At 42.3% G+C, this 15,635-nt stretch overlaps 1 protein-coding gene across 2 annotated transcripts in view; it reads right to left on the reverse strand.

The window, feature by feature from the left end:
* LOC109989051 (zeta-sarcoglycan) overlaps window positions 1-15,635 on the reverse strand; it is a 380,910-nt gene that overhangs the window by 22,129 nt on the left and 343,146 nt on the right. The window lies entirely within an intron of this gene.

Raw genomic sequence — 15,635 nt, forward strand, 5'->3', positions numbered from 1 at the left:
TGCTTTCCCAATCCCTACTGAGAGGTTAAAGGGATGAAGCCTTGAAGCCAAAGGGTAGATTAACTGAGCTCATGACGTTGGTCCGGTCTGCAGCCAAACAACAGAGAGACGGAAAAAAACAAAAACAAGCATTAGTGCCGCTGCTGAAGGCACTTCGGCTGAGAATTATTGTACCAAGCTTCTCTGTTAATGGCCCTCCCCTCGCTCAAGTCCCCAGGATGGAGGAAATGTATATTCTGCTCGTAGCCCCTTCGGTGAGAAATAATTCTACATTTCAGGGTCGCAATCTGAAGAAGCAGACATTAGCAGAGGGAGAAAAAACTCCCTTAGCTGTGATGTGGTTGCACCCGAGTAATGACCGTGCACTTTCAAAGATAGTTCTGTTTCAACATTGCTGCTTTCATTTTCAGGGTGTTTACACCTTCGACCTTATTCGATGTTTTTGTTATTTTATGGTGAAAAAAACGTTCTACCTACAGAGGCCATTAAGAGGAATACAGAGTTTTACAAAACTTCATAGAAAAGAAGAAACAACTCAACCTGTTTAAAGGGTTAATCCCATTAATTTCAAAAGCAGATTCATGTGGGACTTGGTATTCATTAAATTTTCTTTCATTAAGTCGAGCATATTTATTTAATTATTATTTAACTTTTTAATTAATCCGAAAAAAAAAACCTTTTGAGATTAAAAAAAAAATCTCTTGCAGCTCAGTTAACAGAGTTTCTGACAAACATGAAGCTGCCAGAGATGAAAACATTTTAAAGGATACATGACTATTAAAGGAATCATGTGCGACTTTTTGATCCAGTAAATGTCGCCTTTGAGCACCAGCACTAAACCAAAACAACCTGCTGTTTGGCCACACCTCCAACCCCTCTCCCCTCGCGTTTGCACAAAGGAGTTATCAAATAAGAATACACCGTAATTTAGCATTGAGCGCTAAGAGTAAGCGGCTGACAAAATTGTCCTTGTCTCAAGCTTTCTTGTTGTGTTAGCATGCTAATGTTAGCGGTTAGTTAACTTGTAGCTTCACATTGCATTTGAATTGACACAGAATGACCGTGATGTAAAAACACTTCCTTGACATCCAAATAATCAGTGAGTATGTTCAAAGGGCAGTAACCCCTCCCCCAGGTGGGTGACACTCCCACAGCTAGGTGTTTGTTCTGCCCTCTGAGTCTGCCTTCTCACCGTAAACAATAGGACATGGAGCGAGAAACCACAAGACACCCAAGCCCTTCCAGAGAGGGGGCGTGGTCAGACACAGCTCATTTACATTTAAAGGTACAGACACAGAAACAGTCTGTTCTGAGCAGGGCTGAAATAGAGGGGTTTATAGGCATGATCAAATACAGGATCAGAGTGGATTTAGAACAAGAGACTGATTGAATCAGATTATTCATTTACACTTAAATAAACCAATACGCTATAAAAAACCGACCCTTTCCTTGCTGGACATGTCAGAGTTTGCTGTTTAACAGAGCAAACTTTGGTGTTTGTTTGGGTTGCGAGTAAAGGTGTCGGAGGCGCAGGCGATCCTCGAGGTGGATTAAAGGTGAGGGAAGTTTTGCTGCTGTGCTGTGCTGAGCATCCAAGTGATAAAATAAGTGTTGGAATCAGATGCTTCACATCGGGCCTGACTTATTGATCTGTAAAAAAAATAAGAGTGTACGCTGCAGCAGCCAAAGGTTAAGAGGAGAAACAAAGACAGACAGACAGACGGAGGAGGAGGAGAGATTAAAAGAGTCGGAGGAGATGGAATCAGAAAAAAAAGGATCCTATTAGTTGTTATCCTGCAATTTTGCATGTGCAATAGAGAGAAGGAGAGAGAGAGAGCGAGAGAGCTTGCTGGTCTAGTAAACAGCAGTGACGTGAGGATGTTCTGCTGGTTTGACAGCTGAGGCAATTACAGTGAGGCTGCTGCAGGCTTAAAGCGGCTCTGATGGGCAGGCACACACACAAACCGACGATCACTCCATGTCTCTCACCCCTCTTTCTCCATCCCGACACAGCCATCCTTGTTTGCTTTTTGCCCTCTGATTTAACTCACCTGTCTTTGTCCTTCAGAGACACACCACTTATTGACTCTGTAACAGTTTCCCCTCACATTGAGTTGTCCACAGAGGGACAGAATCTAGAATATCTACTTCAGGATGTCAGCTATTCAGTCTAATAATCAGCTACTTACCCTTAATTTTTTTTTTTTACTTGGTGTAAAGAGGAGTTGTGCAGGTAAATATAGAAATCCTCCCATGTGACGCATGACCCATGTGTTTCCATCGACATCGCTAGAAAAAAATGTGTCTAAGGTTTTCATATGATGACGTATGTGCAAGAGTCTGGAGACTGCTGTTTTAGTCCTGTGTACTTTATTCCTGTTCTATTAATCATGATGTTTTTCATGAATACTCTTTTGTAACGATGTACTCGAGGTTTCATCATTCTCACACACAACCTATTTGGGAATCTGCAGAAAATATCATGTAAAAAATATTGGCTCAGAAAAAGAGTAATGGCAGTGTTTCCCACACATAGACGATACTTTTGGTGGGCCGCCCAGGTATATTTCCAGAGAGAGAGAGAGAGAGAGAGAGAGAGAGTCTTGCATCAGAATCAATCCTTAAAAAGAGCAAGCTGCACGCAGAGCAGGACATAAAGGTCTCATTCACGAGGCTCTATGCTCTGTGAATTAGACCTTGAGACGCAGCAGGGAGGGAGAAAATGATGCCCATCATGCCCCATCCCCCATTGCCCAGATACAGCTTCACTCTGTGGGAAACCCTGAATGATAACAGGCCTTTAAAGGAATTTTTGATTTCTGCACATTATTGTTAATGTCGACATTTTGAGTTGTGCTTGTGCTATGCTATTGGGAATCATGCCTTTTGTCTGGACTGAAACATCTAATTCATCAGATTTATCATCAGTAATTCTCACTGTCCAGAGAGGTTCGATTCCCAAACTAGGCAATTCCTACCGTGCCCAAGCATGTTGGGGGGGGGGGGGGCAATAATGCTTAAGCACTGAATGGAACAACTGGGCCTCTTGTGAGTGCGGCCTTAGGAGGACTTTGGTGGACTCCATCTACCACCCTTTGGTTGTCCGAGCGTCGATGTGTATTCAGGTGAACTGTCTGTTTCTATCATTTATCCAAACACACGCATCAGCAGGCATCTTCATTAGAGGTGCACCGATTGACCGGCCTGATCGAGGCCAGCCGGTCCCTTATCCTGTGCAGATTAACACAGTGGAGGCCGAGAGTCTCATGCCACACAAACCTTTATGCGACAGCACGGCACAAACACACTAACCAAAGTACACACAAACACCATCCACATAAAGTTCCCGATCCGGCCTCTGTGTGGTTGAGATAACAGCCGTTATCTTTGCACTTCATTATGATTGGACAAAACTGTCTTCCCTCCCGCTCTGCTTTAAATTCTAACATTATTCCTCGCTTTCTCTCTCTCATGCCAGTATTCCCCCTGGCCCCTCCTCTCTCTCTCGCCCTCTCTCTCTCTCTCTCTCCCTCTCTCTCTCATAGATCTATTCTGACCTTCAGTTTCGACACGGCTGTTTTATACAGCGTCCATATTTGTCCGAGCTGACGAGATAAACAGGACAGAAATACATTAACATGAAGTGGTTTTTATCTTAATTCATTTCTGGAGAAAAAGAATGGACAAAGAAGGTGAAGATTTGAAATATTAAAAATAGAAGACGGAGAACAAGGGACTTAAAATAAAAGGTTTATTTTTTGGCTTTCAATGCCTTTATTTAGAGAAAATGAAGGACTGTAAATAGATTCAGAAAGGGGGAGAGAGAGGGGAAGGAGCTTGGAGGGCCGAAATAGAGGGGTTTATTAGCACGATCAAATACAGGATCAGAGTGGATTTTGAGGAGCTCTGAGACTTATTTAAACTGGTTGAAGAGAAGGATGATATGTGACCTTTAATACATAACCTAACCTAAAAGCATGGTCGCCATCATCACAGGAGATAAACCTTCATTCACTCAAAGATATTGACAACATGACCAATCAGGAGAGGTATGAGCGCTTACAGTGTGAAAAGCTGATGAGGCACCAGCTGAGAAGCTAAAGCAGAGTGAGATCTAACCTCAGTTTTTTATGCACTTGCTGCCCAGGGGTCCTCTACTGATCTGGGGCCCCTGGGCAATTGCCTGGTTGCCCTAAATGTTAGTCCAGCCTTGGAAGGGTTCTGGCTTGTATATATAAAAAGGTGAGCTTGATGGAATTACCCTAGAGGTCATTCAAAGTAAAAACATGCTTATCTTTCCACCGGATCAAACTGCATTATTTTAAGACAAATGACCCCATTTGGTGTGTTTTTTGAAAGCAGAGCGGAGAATTTCCTTCAGATTCTCCCCGGAAATGTTCAACTTGGCGCCTTTGTGTGTGATTTATTATTTCTCAGAAGACCTGGCTGACATTCATCGTGCCCTTTTCCTTTTCAGAACCGCTGAAAGCCACAACACCTTATCGCCGCCCTGCCATTTGGGATGAAACCTTTAACCTTTTCACGCTAAACGCTCCGTCATCTGCCTCGCTGCCCCTGCCACCTCCGTCCAATCCCCAGCCAAGAGGCACTTTGAAATCTTTTTTAAATATTAAAGAGTGGTGCTGAGTGATGCATTGAGACAAGATGGAAGAGAGAAAAGGCGGCAGACTTTGACTTTTAGGGAGTCAAATCGAGACAGAATGCAGAAATGTGGCATTTCTAAAGCCTGCTGACTTTTCGCAGTGAGTGTGTGAGGCTGGCCGAGGGGAGGGGGCGAGAAGGGGAGGGCGATGCAGTGTTTAAATCGGCCCATGAATCCTTCAGGTGTGTAGAAAAAAGAGGGAAAGGAGAAAGCCTTGGGCTGTTTTAAAAAGTTATAAAAGTCCACGCTGAGTTACTGAGGTGGGACAGGCAAGAGTCAGGGTACATTAGAGGTTTGTCTTTGTGGAGAGATCGGGTGTGTGTGTGTTTGTGTGTGCATGTGTGTATTTGTGTGTGTGTGTAAAAAGGAGGTTATGACCACTGAAGAGTAAATGTTGTACTTCAGCAACTCTCTGTGCTTAAATTTGAATTTCAAGCAACTGTGTGTGTGTGTGTGTGTGTGTGTGTGTGTGTGTGTGTGTGTGCGCGTGTGTGTGTGTGTGTGTGTGTGTGTGTGTGTGTGTGTGTTTGTGTGCGTGCGTGCGTGCGTGCATGTGTGTGTGTGTATATCTATCTGCTCGGCTGCGATGTCAGAATATCTAATTTCAGATCCTCAGTTGTTTTATGCGGCCCAATGAATCCATTAGAATTGTTTTTACAGATTTCCATGATTTGCATTTCTGAGCTTTGTTTTACAATCTAAGCAGCAATTCAATACAAATATCTATCTATCAATGAATAAGATTTGATAGAGGTTGTTTCCTGGTGTTTTGACCAGCAAACAAAAGGAGTCCGCTAAACTCAGAGCTAGTCTCGTACCTGTCATCACTAACGTAACTCTGTTGACAATCCTTTAATCTTCATATTTGAACAGACGATAGATTTCAGTAAAAACGCTCCAAATATGAACTTTATTAGGTTTCTGTGCTCACGCTGGTCGCTCCTCTCGAGTCAAATGCCAAATTCTGCTCGCAAGAATCTTGTATTATGTAAAAGAAAAAACTGTCTATTTTTTGTTGTTAATTAAACAGATTTAAAGAAAAATCCCCAAATCGGTATCGGCATCACCATCCTCTTCTTTCACAGCCCTCTTGTTCCCGCTCCCGTACATCTCTCCACCCTCACACAACACACTGCCTGACAAACGTCTGAGTTATTCAAAAAGGACTTCCAGAGGCTCTTACTGTCCTCCTCGCTGTGAAATGTAGCCGAGGAAGTGGCTAATGGCGGAGTGCGTTAGTAGAAAAAATGTCAAGTAATTTCATGCCTTTGTGCCTCCGATGGGGCGCCGAGCTGATAATTTAATCAGCGCTGAAAGACTATCTTCACTCCTCTGCAACTTCAGACATTCCTTCTGTTCTTCATGGACTTGTTTTTGAGACGCTTGGAGGATGCAGAGGAAGAGCGTGAAGGGTGAAAAGATGGGTGAGGTATAGAAGGGGATGAACGTGGTTACACCGGGTTCTCTACTACACGTGGTCAGGAAATAAAAACGACTGGAAATATGTTGTGAGATCTGAAAGTCAAACTTTCAAAAAAAGATAGAAGTATTGCAAGTTTTTCTCTTTATTCCTGCATGATCTAGTAGTTCTCATGTGATCTTGTAGTTCTCCTGTGATCTAGTAGTTCTCCTGTGATCTTAGTTCTCCTGTGATCTTATAGTTCTCCTGTGATCTTGTAGTTCTCCTGTGATCTTGTAGTTCTCCTGTGATCTTGTAGTTCTTCTGTAGATCTTGTAGTTCTCCTGTGATCTTGTAGTTATCCTGTAGATCTTGTAGTTCTCCTGTGATCTTGTAGTTCTCCTCTGATCTTGTAGTTCTCCTGTGACCTTGTAGTTCTCCTGTGATCTTGTAGTCCTACTGTGATCTTATAGTTCTCCTGTGATCTTGTAGTTCTCCTGTAGATCTTGTAGTTCTCCTGGGATCTTGTAGTTCTTCTGTAGATCTTGTAGTTCTCCTGTGATCTTGTAGTTCTCCTCTGATCTTGTAGTTCTCCTGTAGATCTTGTAGTTCTCCTGGGATCTTGTAGTTCTCCTGTGATCTTGTAGTTCTCCTGGGATCTTGTAGTTCTCCTGTAGATCTTGTAGTTCTCCTGGGATCTTGTAGTTCTCCTGTGATCTTGTAGTTCTCCTGTAGATCTTGTAGTTCTCCTGTGATCTTGTAGTTCTCCTGTAGATCTTGTAGTTCTCCTGTGATCTTGTAGTTCTCCTGTAGATCTTGTAGTTCTCCTGGGATCTTGTAGTTCTCCTGTGATCTTGTAGTTCTCCTGTAGATCTTGTAGTTCTCCTGTGACGTGTGTACAGCTGCTCATAGCTGCGCTCACACTCCAGAAACAGACCAGTGCATGCTCTCCACCCAATGGAGCAAAGTCCAAGGTGCTTGGACTATGTGGAAATTGGCAGTAAGACAGGTAACTTAGGAAAAGCATTGTCCAGTAGGTCCTGACGACCATGTAAGCTTTCTGCAAAAATAAGCACAAACATGTCGAATAAAGAAGCACCTGAAGGGAGAGCTGTGAGCCGAGTGCGCTGAATCATCGCCTTGTGACGCCCATGTCAAAAACTGTACAATAAAAAGAACCAAAACACCGCCGTATAACTCCATGCCTGCCCCACAGATCATCTCTCACTCTGGCAAAACTTTTAAAATCAAACCTTACTCTTCTTGTGTAACTGTTGAAGTCTCATGTCTGCGTCTTTTGAAGGCCACAAACTAATTTGCCCCATGAGACAAAGAGTTTTTTTTCTACCACAGAACTATTTCAACATCAAGACACGGAGCTGCTCGCTGCTTTCAGAATTGAGGAAAGACAAAAAGGTCTGGAGAACATTTTTTCTTTATACTTCATTACATGTTCAAATGCAGACACGCAGAGAAACGTATATATGTGCATTTGTTTTGCTCCAAATTGTCGATACAAGGTCAGAAACAACGGGAAAAGTCTGCGTCGGGCTTCATTATCATTGTGACGGTTTTCTTTACAGCAGAGCCAAACAGAGGGCACACACCGGAGCTCCCTCACAAAGACAAGAGAGAGACTACGGCACACTCAGTTAGTATAGTGTCTGCAGTGTTTTCACACATCCTCGAGTTCACACCTTCTGTAGTGAATGTAGCTTCTCTAATTATGCTGTAAAGAAGAGGCGGGAGGTGACAAAATTCAACCTTTTACAGTCAGATGTAAAAATAGTCAAACAAACTTTTGAATATGGAAAGAGACATACTCCTCATCATAGACAGCTACAGGCCATGCTATTTCAACGACTAATGCAGAAGCTGTATGACATCACTTGATATTAAAATGTCTTTCAAATAGTGTGTCTTGTATTTCTCTGAAGACGATGAAACTTTTATGATCCCTATGGGTGTGTGGGATATTTGCAGCAGGATAGAGAAGGATACTGATACAGCAGAAAATACCGGGATTAAAACGATGTCAGTGTAGCCTCATTTAGAGATTCACAGATTAGAGGCATATGAGCAAATACCGGTATATGATATTAACGGTTATTCAGATGGAAGAACAAATGTTGGGAAATAAGACTGTGAACTTCACTCTTCTTGCATAAAACTGATAGTCCCAACACTAATATGTGTCCCTAGCCGGTCTACAAACCCCCCAATGATGAGAAAAGTCCATCCTCTCCGTCTTTTGCCTGCTCCACTTTTCAGAAATGTGTGCTCAAACAGGCCGTTTGGAGATTTTCCCTTCATGACATCACAAAGGGCAGTAACCCCTCCCCCAGGTGGGTGACACTCCCACAGCTAGGTGTTTGTTCTGCCCTCTGACCAAACCTCAGTTGGTGTACTTTTTAAGTTTTTGAGAGCTGTGTGGTAAGTTTCAGTTTTTGGATTTCTATATGGCGGTCGGTTGCGCCTGCAGCTGAATAAATCTGTGATTTTTAAGGGCAAGTGATCACAGGCCCGAGTCTAATTAGTGAGAGGAAAGTGTGTTTCAAGAAAGTGAAAGGGGCAGGGAGATAAGGCTTGCTAAAAAATGTTTAATTCAGAGCTTTGACTGTAGAGAATGCCGGTGGGAAGATTCATCGTGCTACTAGATTTGATTCAGATCTGTTTTTAAGGAAAGATCACATGTGGCATGCTTAGAACAAGAGAGGCATGCAGGAGAAGAAGAATCCAAACTCCTGAAACAAGTCTGACCACTTGAGAGAGAAAGAGCGAGCAATAGCTGGAACACATCAATAGATGATATAGTGTAGGGTATACTCTCCCCCTAGTGGACCAAAAGACAAGAAAGAGAAACACAAGAAGTAACAGAACAAAAGAAGAGAGAGCACAAGGGGAGAGAGATGAGACTAAAAAAACAACCATAAGATCAACTCTGTGCTCTTTTTTTCTTCTCTGCTTCATCACCTGCCCCCCTACAGTCATCCCATCAGTGTTTCTGTCATTCCTCCGCCTCATCCTGCACCTCCTGGATGGAAACAGACTGTGTGTGCTCTTTGTTTCTCAGCTGAAAAATGTACACATGGAGGAGAGGTCCTGGTGGTAAAAAAATTAAAGAACTTCACCCCCCTTACTTCCTTTTTCATCCCCACACTATAAAGGAGCAATATGTAACTCTGACACCTAGTGTTTAAAATGGGTACTGCAGTCCAGATTCTAAACATTGTAGAGAGCTGTCTCCCCCGCCCCCTCCTCTCTAGAGTCGATGCTCACACAGGTTGCCATGTGGTGGACACTGAAGCTTCAGTGTTTAACCAGCTCTGCATCGGTCTGTAAACCTTTCTGTGGTTCTGGAGGTTAGAAAGGTCACACCTTTCTAACCTCTCTCCATTTTTCAAAAGCATCTCCAATATTGATCCTAGTTTGAGCACGTTTCTGCTCTTGGAGCTTATTAGAAACATGCAGAGGCTTTTTAGGTCGGGTACAGTCACTTCTATCTCAACCAGTTCTCTGGTCACCCGCTTCCATCGCTGCAACACCTGTTGGTTTGACCTGATAACTGCTCTCATATTTGGCAAACCGAGGGGCGTCCAAAACGGCCGTGTGGGGTTGTCTTAAAAGCGCCTACCTTCTCTGGTCCAAACAAATCCAGAGCATTCAGGACCAGAATCTAAAGTTAGAAGGAGGACATACTGGCTGCTGCATTGTTGTCAGAGAAGCCAGCACTTCAACACAGCATGTTTCCTTAATGTCTGATCATATAGTAAGCTCACTTTATAATTTCACTCACTACACAGCTTACTGATTGCTCCTTTAAGTCTGTTTTCTTTTTCCCTGAAAATATTTGACCGGTGCTAATTCATAGTCTACTGTTATCATTTTCACCACAAAGACAGTATAACCATGGACAGGGTTACTTTAATATGAAGTCATAGAAATGTCTCAAACAAACTTACACCTAAGCTATCAAACTTTCACAAGGTTTTGGACCATTTCTATCTACAGGAGAAGTCAAAATAATTGAAATAGGTAACGTAATAATCAAAATAATATATACGTTTGTCCAATGTTCTTTTCTTTGTTATACCTGCGTGACAACATTATTCTGTTATTATATGCTGCATCTGTGATAATAGCAATCAGGTGTTGAAAAACAAAGTGCAATAAAGTGCAGTTCCTTGAGTGACCACTCGAGGCTGGCTCCTAAAACTCAAAAACCCCTCATTAGACCCCATATTGAAATGTTACAGAGACCCTGAAGTCCCAAAAACTATCAAAAATATATTGTGCACTCAAGTTAATCCCTTTATTTCTTTAAGTTTTTGGGACTTCAGGAGCTCCGTAAGAAAAACAGGCTCCCCTAAATGACAGGACATGTTCTGTGTGCTGGTGCCCTTTTTCTTTTTTTTCCAGTCTCGCTCCTCTACACACGAGTCAGCCAGAGATAACAGTGAAGACAGCTTGCTGCCAAAGTTGAAACACTGAAAGTTTGTTAAAGTGGGTTCTGATTGTCAGCTTGATTATGGTTTGTCATCATGTCAGTCAGAGCCTGTCTACCCATCAACGACTAATAACACAACTCAAACTCTTCCTCTGCTTGTTTGTGTCGAAGCACGTTAAGAGTTTAAATGTCGAACCTTTAAACCAGTCAGAAGAAAAACTTGTTATCGATGTAAGATTTAAGTCTACATTACCCTTAGATCTTCTTTTCTCTTTGAACATTTCCTTCATAGAGGTCAAAGGGCTTCAGCAGAACTTGTAGTATGAACTTTATTAACTAATTAGACCGACTAGTTCAGGCTTGTGGACTTCCGCAGGGTCATCTAGAAACACATTGCAAATATCATTTAAAATGAAAATAAAAATGTAAAACATTAAAAAGGGTAAAGCAATACAAGAAAAATAAATGGCCTCATGTTTTCAGGTAGAAACATATCTTAATCAGCAGTTGAGGTAGCAAAGAGAATTCCCATGATTCCCCTCCAGAGTTGACGTCATCTTTGGTTATTGGAATTTACATACTGGGCCTTTAATTGGTGGAATTTACATACGTTAAAAATGCGTTCGTTATGAATCAAATGGCGCTACACAAACTCTGTAGGGTCTCCTGATAGTCTGTGAATCTGTACACAAAACAACTTACAAGCCTCTGAGTGAGCCAGTGACAACTTAAATCAGTGGTTGCCAAAGTCAGGTAACCTACCAAGAGGGAGGTCACAAGCTACCTTTGAACATATATTTTGGTAACCTGAGTGTCTACCGATACACAAAATGTGAAATAAACCCATCCAATCCTTTGTTTGTGGTCTGCATAAATCTTAAAACATGAAGAAAAATGCTGTATTTCAAATGTGCTCTCCTTGTGACATCACAGTGGGATTCTGGTAAAAATAAACCCTCTCCCCTCCCCTGGTATCTCCACCCATGGACTCCACCTCCAGCCTAGAGCAAAACTTTTACGCAGGTCTGCCATTTTTATTCTCGCTAGTGAAGGAGTGATGTCAACCAGGAAAACTCAGGGGGGGTCTCATTGCATTTAAAGAGACACACACACCAAAATGGAGTGTTCTGAGAGAGCTGGTTTATACAGGGTCACAAACCTCCTCTGGTGCTTGATTCACGTTATATTTTGACCAGCACAGATATTTCATTTAGACCACAGGGGACTGTTTGAAAAGGTGGGATAATATATCCTCTAAGAATCTTTTTAAGCGTGTGCCATTGTACAAATAGATTTAACAAGAGTTAAGGTTGCACATGACAGCAACAATGTAGGTGTCTGCAGCACTTTACGCATAAAGATACCATCGTTTGGATAGGTCTATTAGTGCGTGTGTGTGTAGCAGTAGGCTTGGTTATATGACTTAACCCCCTCAACGGACGGTGGGGCGTCCCAGACTTTACAAATCTTATTCTTGGGGTTGGGAGTTGAAAAGTTTGGGAACCGCTGTCTTATCATCTCTTACTATCTGCACCTTGTTGTGTCATTTTAACACAGGCCAATAAAACCTTTTATTACCAATTACCAAAGTTATTTTACACATTTAAATTTTAGTTTAAACCCCCCACCCCCCTCTTTTACCGCTGCCTGAATGATGGTGTCTTAAGCAAATAATCACCCCCAGGCTGGCTTTTTGGATATTCTGGATGCTTCTTTACTGACCTGAATTTAAACCATGAAGTCATATAATCTCCCCAGTGTGCGATATAATACAGGTCATTGCAGCGGTGTTAGGATTAGGACTGTGTGTGTGTGTGTGTGTGTGTGTGTGTGTGTGTGTGTGTGTGTGTGTGTGTGTGTGTGTGTGTGTGTGTGTGTGTGTGCGTGTGCGCATCAGGTGTATAAATATCAGAGGTGTGTCTGTCTGTCTGTTTATGTGTGTGTGTGATTTGTATTTTGTTTTTAATGTTATTTGTATCCTGTCAGTTCAGCCAAATACAGCCTCCAGCCGTTTGCAAAAGTCTTTATCCACAGTGGAACATTTGGCTCTTTCGCAAAATCTGATATTAACAGCCGTCTATCACACACACACACACACACACACACACACACACACACACACACACACACACACACACACACACACACACACACACACACACACACACACACACACACACACACACACACACACAGGACTCAGACATACGGAGATCTGCACAAGGAACAGATGCATGGCAATATGGCAAGACTGCTGAATATTTACTGGGTGCTGCTGGTTTTCATGTATTCCCCCTCAAGATGTGTACAACACTGCACAATGATAAACAGCAGCTGATAAATAATAACGAACAAATACTCAGAACAATCAACAAAGACAAATAATGGCAGAGCAACATTGCATACATTTCATTGAGTGTTGCTACAAAGCTTTGTCAACTTGTGAAAAAAAAAGCCCTAATAGGAGGCAATGACTCGATGGAAGAGGGTTTGTTATATCAGATAGGAGACAGACGATGTCTTAGTGCCATAGTAAATGTGGGCACATATTGTTTACAGTGAGCATTGTGTGATATATAACTTGATCCCACTCTTTTATTTTAAAGTGGACATATGATGAAAATCCACTTGTGTTCATTTTTTCCTGTCGATTGACCATCTTTTCTTCATTATATTTCCTTTCCACAAGTGTTTGATAACTGCATTTGAAGGATGAATGCTCAAATTATCAATGTCTGTTGAGATTTTAAAAATCTTTCAGTGTGGGCCGGGTTTAATACGCAGGAAGACTGTACAAATCTTAGCGGTATGGATGGCTCAGTTGTATTATTAATTAGGAAAATATACATCAGTTACCAGACCAATTTCCAGATTTGCTCCACACCAGGACTTAAACCCGCAACCCTCCAGTTCCCAACCCAGTTCCTACAGACTCAGCTACTGACGCCCCCTAAATTCCATCATCCAGGTCTACACTCTCTACCGCCCACTATGCTCTGCCAATGAAAGGAGTCTGATGCAACCCTCACAACAGGGCCCCACCTCCCTCCCATCATGATCATATCAACTTGTTTCTTTTAAGTTTAATGTATTTACATTTCAACATCTGGGAAAAAAGTCCCGCTTCAGTTTCTAAAACAGGACACTCTGAACAAATACACAAAGACAAACACACACACACACACACACACACACACACACACACACACACAGAAATACAGATACATTATGGATCGTTCCCATAACTGTGTCCGCTTGTTATTCGTCTAGCCTTCCCACTCTCTGTTTGCTCTCAATGATTTCTCTGTTTGTCTGATCAATAAGAGACAGAGCGGTGCAGGGCAAGGCTGATTGCCCTCGTTGTACCCAAGAAAAGAGAAAAGTTAGACGCATCCAAAACCTCATGTACTTTGGTTGAACGGTGTTTGATTGGAACTTGCGTCAGGATTCGGACTTGCGTTCTTTCTTGAGTTTATGCAAAGACATCCCAGCTTTTGGTGATCACAGTTTACGAAATCAAAGGGTAGAGAGAAGAACAGCGAGACAGGATGAAAACAAACCTGTCAAACTTGTAATCGATCGCTATATCAAGTTGACCCAAAGCATGAACGAAAGAAAAACAAAAAATGAGGCATTGTTCAAAAACCATTAAGCAAGTGAACTGCCTTTCTTTAATGGGAACTCTTGTGTGAAGTGAAGCTTCTTTTTTCTCTCAAGGGCACGGTTCAAAGAGAACGTGGCTCATTCTAAATTTTAATGATTTCCAATTACTTTGACACAAATCCAGACTTTTTAATCAAAAAACAGCTAGGGGCGGGATAAGTCTGAGAGTTTTTTGGAGCTAATTAGACGGTGTACTTTGGCGTCCCACACCATGCCTCCTCCACGTGGCATGCTCAAAAGAAATCTTGACTGGAATATCTTCACGACGAGACTCCTTTGACATTAGCGTGGGAAGTAGGCCTTATCCAGATCACCTTGTGCTTCCTTCTAGGTATGTGAGCATTTTCACCTCAATTTAAATGGAAATGTGAAGTGTGCTTCTCTAATGAGAAGGTTAAAACAACTCTGGATTGTTTGTTAAACCTCTGACTTGGGACCATTGAAGTATTCAAGATAATGAGCGTGCTGTGCGCTTTGAATTTAATTATTTTTAATCAACCCATCTGTATCCGATGGTTCTACGTGAGCAAGCAGAAACACCCTGAAAACAGGATTCACACATACAAGATGTTATTCGAGATGTTTTCTGACCTCTAGGCTGAGTTTTAGGGAAAGTCAGTTAGAGTTGGGTGAACAGTTGGAAGTGTGGCTGAAGGAGGGGAAAGAAAAAATCGAGGCCACAGGGTAGATAATTTCCCCAATCCCTACTTCAAGGACTCGTAAAATGTTACACTCTGTAATTGGGTTAAATTGGAAGCACCCCAAGGACTCAAGGCCATTATGTCCTATTAGTTGTCTTGTCATTTTGAAGCCTACTACATAGAAACATGGAAAAAACTTTTGGTCCAAACTTGGAATCAGAAAAACCAGAGCTGAACACCATTACGGTAAGAAAGTAGAAGATGGAATGAAGGCAGAATAAGAGTCTGTGTCCATTTACAGACCTTTTGTGCTGGAAGGGCTTACGACCGCAATTTCAGAGACTGAATTTTCACCGGCGCTTACCCCCAATTTTCTCTTACTCTGCCAGCGCCACGGTCCATCAGGGCCGCGCACTACTTCGTTGCCACTCTAGTCAATGATTGTGTTTCCACATCGAGCGCTGCGGTCCCTCTCCGGAACATGCCAGCAACCCCACTACGCTCTGCTCGTTCTCAAATACGCTGCAAGTCTATTTTCGACCGAGTACGCTGCAAGCACGCGTCAAGCTGGAGAGAATAGAACGACCCAGACAGGAAGTCAGACATGGAAACGCACAGAGCGTCAGGTCCATTTCAAAATAAAACACAAAATACAGACTCACGATCGTATTTTCCATCACTTCAACTTCAACATTAAAGGGATACTTCACCCGTTGAAACATGAATCTGTATTGACATAGGGTCATATATGTAATAGAAATGGGAAATACATTTTGAAGTTGGTGCCTTCTTGGCCGAGAAAAGGCAGAAAGTGTCTTTTTG

Source organism: Labrus bergylta, chromosome 1, assembly GCF_963930695.1.
Source record: "Labrus bergylta chromosome 1, fLabBer1.1, whole genome shotgun sequence".
Classification (NCBI taxonomy): domain Eukaryota; kingdom Metazoa; phylum Chordata; class Actinopteri; order Labriformes; family Labridae; genus Labrus; species Labrus bergylta.